This window comes from Diadema antillarum, unplaced genomic scaffold, assembly GCF_040938485.1.
Source record: "Diadema antillarum isolate AM-2024a unplaced genomic scaffold, OU_Dant_1.0 seq00000799_RagTag, whole genome shotgun sequence".
Taxonomy (NCBI): domain Eukaryota; kingdom Metazoa; phylum Echinodermata; class Echinoidea; order Diadematoida; family Diadematidae; genus Diadema; species Diadema antillarum.
In genome coordinates this window covers 1,133,482-1,140,446 of record NW_027271683.1, presented here as the reverse complement: position 1 = coordinate 1,140,446, position 6,965 = coordinate 1,133,482, and positions in this window count along the sequence as shown.

Here is a 6,965-nt window from a genome sequence, read left to right as displayed (position 1 = left end):
TTCCCATGGATGATTACCCCGGATAAGCAAGCCTACAACTCCCCCTCCCCTATAACTATCAAGACGAAAATTACCCCCAGGACATCATTTTATGAAAACAACATCTTAAAGATTTACGATTTGTATCGTTTGCACTTAGGACAATTTATGTAAAAGCTTAATTTCTCCCTCTGTGTTTTGACTCTATGTTCATAAAAAAACGAAGCTGTCCCTTCATATCCTACCCGGTAATCCAGTAAATGTCAATGCCTTTAACCAAACTATTTTCGCTAAATCTGTATTTTCTTTTACTGTTCCGAAATTTCGGATTTCTCTTGATAGTATAGTATAAAAAGTTTTAAGTTTGAATGCCTTTACCATTGAACTAAAGACATTTTGAAGAAATGTTACTCTTCAGAATGAGTTAAACTTTTTGCAATATTTTTTTAACCACAATTGTCTATCGTTTACCACAACTCCATGTAACACTTCTTTATTTTGAGGAGCTTATTATTCTCATGCTTCACGTGCCCTGGTTTTGACCCATCATCTTCCTCTTCCCTCTCGCTTTTCTCTGTCCACCGTGAAGGTAGTCTATTCCTGTCATTCATAACTCACCTTTCCTCTTTCTCTCATTACAAGGGATTTATCTCGTGTGTGTTCATGTGCAGTGCACTCCCGTTAAAACGAAATGCTCAGGACCGGCAGTTTTTTTTTTTTCGTTTTAACGAAATTTCGTTGTAACCGAACAAATATAATATGCAATGTATAACGAAAAGAAGGAAACCACGCATAAAAAAATTCTGTTTGTTGAATCCTCATCATACGCTGGAAAGCTATGTGAAATGGGAGAATACCTTTTTAATTTCGTTTAAATATTACATTTTAAAAAGATCATAAACTTGTTTGTGCTGTCACACATGTGTAGAAAATGACGGTGTAGGATTTGGTTACAGTTCGCTATTCCAAAGGTTATTTTCTTACTAAAGTACGTTACTCCGAAGACTCCTTATTCCGAAGTTTCGCCATTCCCGGGATTCCGATGGTTTGTTTATGTGAAGGTTCGCATTTCCGCAGAATCATTATTCCGAAAGTTCATAATTTAGATCAAAATAATATATTGTTCATTTTCCGAAGGTTCGTTGATCTGAAAATGAAATGAGGTTCGTCATTCTGAATGTTTATAAATCAAAAAAAGAAAAAGGTTCACTATAGTCAGAAAGTCCGTTGTTCCGATGGCTTTTTCATCCGAAAATGAAATAAGGTTCGTTATTCCGAAGAAATTTTGTTAATGAAAAAAAAATGAGAAAGGTTAGTTATTTCGAAGATTTATTTATCTTAAGACGATTATAAAGATTGCAATTCTTAAGTTTTGTTAGTGTACTCTCCTTTTTCTACCATGGATTAACGATACTTTTTGTAATGTTCCGATTGACGAACGTTTTGAATTCCTATCATTTTCGGACTAACGAACCGTATAACAATAAGAATAAGGACCATATTTTATTATCGAATTAACGAACCTTTGGAATAACGCCAAAATGTGCTTAATAACAAACCCTCTTTCATTTCCGAACTAACGGACATTTAGTTGTATCAGAATCTGTGTGTTTTGTATTAAAGGACTTCGGAACAATGAAACAAACCTTATCTGAATTCAAATTATTTTATTACAACAACGCAAGTTCCCCTCGGAAACTTTGCGTGATACACGGAGTGAACATTCAATGATGCGTTCGCTCATGCAGAGACGCTTTAATAATGCTTGTTCCGCTACGCATTTTCGAATGCGATCCGCATTTCGTTATAACGGAGCGCATTTCTTTTGTTTTTCTTTGTCAGTGGCGCTCAGAAAAGACTTCGTGATAACGAAAATTTTGTTATAACCGTCTTCGTTATAAGCGAATTTTGTACCATAGACTTTAATGGCGATAATTTTGGGACCAGAAGTTTTGCTTCGTTATAACGAAATTTCGTTATAACCGTGTTCGTTGTAACGGGAGTGCACTGTATCTTTATTTGTGTACTTCGTTTCTGTCTTAATTTGCTTTCTTTGCATTGTTTCATCAATTTTGTCACTATTTTACTGTTATTCCGTTAACGCTCATTTCAGAATTGCCCTACTGCATTATTGGGCATATTAACAACTAGTATATCAAGGATGTGGGAAGAGATTGTCACCTCCTTGGTATGATCACTGCAGAGCATTACCTCCCTTGACAATTACTCCTTATTAAAATTAGGCTCCAAACAATCACCCCTCTTACAATAACTCTCCCCCAGAAAATTACGTCTCTCATTGTTATTTTCGAACACGTTTGCTATTTGAATTGGAAAAAAAAACACAACATTTTTTCATATCGTCTGGTTTTGGTCGAGACCTAACTTCAGGGTTTAAACATCTTTTGGATGAGATAATTAGAAACCCCTTACGAAATATTAAAGAGCATGTTATTCCAAGAAGGATTCAATTTTTTGAAAAAAAAATACTCTTGAAATGGCCGGGATAAAACAGAACAGCCCTATAATGTAAAAAGGATTCTGTCAACTACAACTCTCCCTAGATCTATTCAAAAAGAGGGTGCAGGACAAAAGACTTCGTTAACAACTAGGGGTGTTTTGTAAAAAAAAAAAGAAATACCGTTAAACTCGTAATATTTTACTCTTTCTAATGAGACTAACTTATATTTAAACTGGATTTCCTCTTAAAAAGTCGAGAACATTTAATTTGAAAACTAGCACAATTCTACTTGTATGTAAAACAAGCTGTAATCTTACTCTCAGGACAGATTAGGGCACCTTTTGATAAAAGTTGCCAGTTATATCTTGTTAGTCTCTAATAATTTCAATAAAACCATGGGTTCTGCTTGATTGATAAGCTCGAGTCACTGACTTGTTACCATGGACCTGCTTTGATCGACCTACAACGATTGGTAATTGTGTGGAACTGACAGCTTGTCAGGACTGATAACTTTCATAAAACCGTGCCCGGATCCTATCAAAAATTATGGCTTTATATCGAAGAGTCCCTCGCTAATGTTAAGGGAATATGAATTGCAGTGAAATCAACTCTCCTTTTCTTATGTTTATCGTCTATCATGTGTTATAACGGTAGAAAATAAATGACAAGCCAAAAGAGTGATGACAGTGTAAGAGAAAGGTGCATCTTCTGATATGGTGTTATGAACTTATGGAAAATATACGACGGGTGGTAACTTTCGGGGGGCGGGGAGGGAGGGTTGTCCAGTAGGTAAGTATCAGGAGGGGGCGGGGGGGGGGGGGCGGTTCGGGGTATGGTTAAAGGGGGGGGGTAGTAATCCGGGTGGTAGTTATCCTGGGGGTAGTTATCCGGGGGGTAGTTATCCGGGGGGTAGTTATCCGGGGGGGTAGTTATCCGGGGGGTAGATCTCCGGGGGGTAGTTACCCAGGGGGTAGTTCTCCGGGGGGTAGTTACCCAGGGGGTAGTTCTCCGGGGGGTAGTTATCCAGGGGGTAGTTATCCGGGGGGTAGTTATCCAGGGGGTAGTTATCCGGGTGGTAGTTATCTGGGGGGTAGTTATCCGGGGGGTAGTCATCCAGGGGGTAGTTACCCAGGGGGTAGTTATCCGGGGGGTAGATGTCCTAGGGGTAATTGCCCTTGGGGGTAGTTGCCCTAGGAGGGTAGATGACCGGGTGGTAGTTGTCCTAGGGGGTAATGGCCCTGGAGGGTGATTGCCCTAGGAGGGTAGTTGTCCGGGGGGTAGTTGCCCTAAGGGGGAATAGACCTGGGGGGTAATTATCCGGGTGGTAGTTATCCGGAGGGTAGTTGCCCAGGGGGTAAGTGCCCGGATACGGCAATTACCCTCCAAGGTAATTACCCCCTGGGACAACTACCCCCAGGACAACTACCCCCTGGATAACTACCCCTCGGATAACTACCCCTGGATAACTACCCCCGCGGATAACTACCCCCTGGATAATTACCCCCCGGAAAACTACCCCCTGGATAGCTACCCCCTGGAAAACTACCGACTGGGTAACTACCCCCAGGAGAACTACCCCCTGGGTAACTACCCCCAGGATAACTACCCCCCGGATAACTACCCCTCGGATAACTACCCCCGGATAATTACCCCCGGATTATTACCCCCCCGGATAATTACCCTCCGGATAACTACCCCCCCCCCCCGATAATTACCACCAGGATAATTATCCCCAGATTAATTACCCCCTCCTCCGATAACTAGACCCCAGATAACTTCCACCCGATAACTACCCCCTCCGATAACTCCCCATGGATGATTACCCCGGATAAGTAGGCCTACAACTTCCCCTCCCCTATAACTATCAAGAGGAAAAGTACCCCCAGGACAGTGCACCACGTCAATTACTCCCTGGGTAACTACCTCCCGGGTCACTGCCCCCACCCCCACCCCGACTCTTACTTTTAATAAAAAGGATATCATTACTACAGAAAACGAAGTTCTTTGTATTATTTGCCAGGAATCACGGAGATGCCATACTGAGACATCATCTTATGAAAACAACATCTTAAGGATTTACGATTTGTATCGTTTGCATTTAGGACGATTTATGTACAAGCTTAATTTCTCCCTCTGTATTCTAGTAGAGCGGTTAAGCCCTCAAAATCACGAGAATTGTGCAAAATTTGACTAAAGTATGAAACTTTCACCAGTGTTAGTACATACCATAAGATTCATTTTAAGATCGGGAGGTAAGTCTGATTTGACCTCTGATGACCTCCAGAGGTCAATGAACTTTAAATATCAGAATATTGATGTTTGGAGGCATTTGTGAATGACAGGCTTAGATCTTGGTTACGCTGCACTAAATATGCATTTGTACTACAAATCTTCTGATTCCACAGGGCATTGACAGGTTTCTGCCTTTGACCTCTGATGACCTTTAGAGGTCAATGACCTTAAAATACAATAATATTGATCTGTGATGTTATTAGTTAATGATAAACATGGTTAAGATGTGCAAAACAAGCATATCTGTTTTGCAATGAAACTGTCTTCATATTCCAAAGAGCAAAGACAGGTTTCTAACTCTGACCTCTGGTGACCTTTTAGAGGTCAATGACCTCAAAATATCATAATATTGATCTGTAGTGTCATTAGTTAATGATAAACACGGTTAAGATGTACAAAACAAGCATATACCTGTTTTACAAGAAATTGTCTTCATATTCCAAAAAGCACAGATAAGGCTCTACCTCTGACCTCTGGTGACCTTTAGAGGATGTACAAAACAAACACAATTGTAGCCCAGATGGCTACTAGCACGTGTTTATAATAAAGAATAAAATATAATAGAATAGAATAGAATAGGATAGAGAGTAAAGGAAAACAACACTGCAGTCCTTTTCCTAGCCCTTTTTACACTTGTGTTTCTTAACCCGGACTTTCTCTGACCCAGGAGTCCCGTTAGTTAGTCCCGTATCAATTGTTTCAGCTTTTTACACTGGCCAATCAGTTCCGTACTATCTCTTGTCCGGGGCTAAGGAGAAAACTGACCTTTTTACACTCGTATTTCTTAGCCCCGGACTTTCCAAACCACATTAATATTCATGATTACGCTGTGCACTGTACACGTACACGCACGCACCGGCAGCACTTGATTACCTCGTTTCTGATTGGTCAGTGGGGGTCGGACTTCGTCTCCGTTGCTTAGCCCCGGATTATTTTTTCGTTCTGTTTACACTCACTTGCTTGGCACCGCGATTGCGGTGCTAACCCTGCTATTTTGCAGGGCCAGATAGTACGGGATTATCGGTGGGGCTAGCCCACTTGGCAAAAACGAGTGTAAACAGTGGGCTAAGGATAGTCCCGTACAAGCGATGGGGCTAAGCCCCCCCCCCCCCCTAGCCCCACCTTTGGTACGGGACTAAGCAAAAATTTACAAGTGTAAAAAGCCCTTATGAAACCGTTTATGTTCCTTCCAGCTATTTCCTTTCTTTTGTGTGTGTGTGTCAAAACCACCTCTTCCAAGAAAAGTCTATGGTCATAGGTATTTATGAGTTTGATGTTGGCTACTTTCCCCGCTAGTGGTCAGCACTCTCCATCCCCAAAGCCCCGCGCCAAATTACGGGGAATGACGTGATGACTTGTTTTTGCCCTCTGATCCCCAAACATAAATGACCCTCTGAGCTGGAAGGTGGCCCTCCTGCCAGAATTTATCCCTCTATTTTAGCATTTATTGTTTAGTGGAGTGGGTCAAACAGGAACTCCAAAGACAAATTCAGGGATAATGACCCAGAACAACGATGACGTTGGTTGCCATAAGGACACTAATATTCATTTGGTTTATCATTTTGATATCCAAGAAACAATAAAGTCTTTACCAGTGGTTACAGAGAACAAGTGAATGAAGAAACTAAAAGACAGTGGGCGAGTTAATCAGAAATTGAGATGAATCATAGAAAATTGAGTTTTCACAGAAACGAATAGGAGGAGCAAATTGAACATTTGACCGGTAAGAAATTAATTTCCAGTGAACGCCACACCCCAATGTAAGATTGAGCCAATGAAATGCTTTAGGGAAAGGAAGTTTGTTAGTAAATTAGTTATAAAAAAACATGTCTCAGCCGAGAAATCAGTTAGAGTGGCAAGCACAGTGGGAGCGGCTTCACACTATGTAGTGAAGCAAAGGCTGCAGAGTATTTTGGAATTTTGAGGAACTTTGAGAATAGTTGGAGACCACAGAGATAAAGTCAGGAGTTCCCCTTTCTTGGTACATCATGCCCCCCCCCCCCTCCAAGTCAACCAACTAATCTTTATCGACGCCGAATGCACCATCGACCTACGCTGTGAATGTGATGAGGATCTGACTGTCATGACTGAACCGGCGAGCAGCAGGACATTAGGAAAAACTAGGAGTCACGATAGCACAAAACTTTGGTTTACGCCAATTTGGAGTGCAATTACAAACTCCAAATAGTCAACTGGTGTCATCGGAGATGTTGAAGCGCCCTGTCAGACTGAT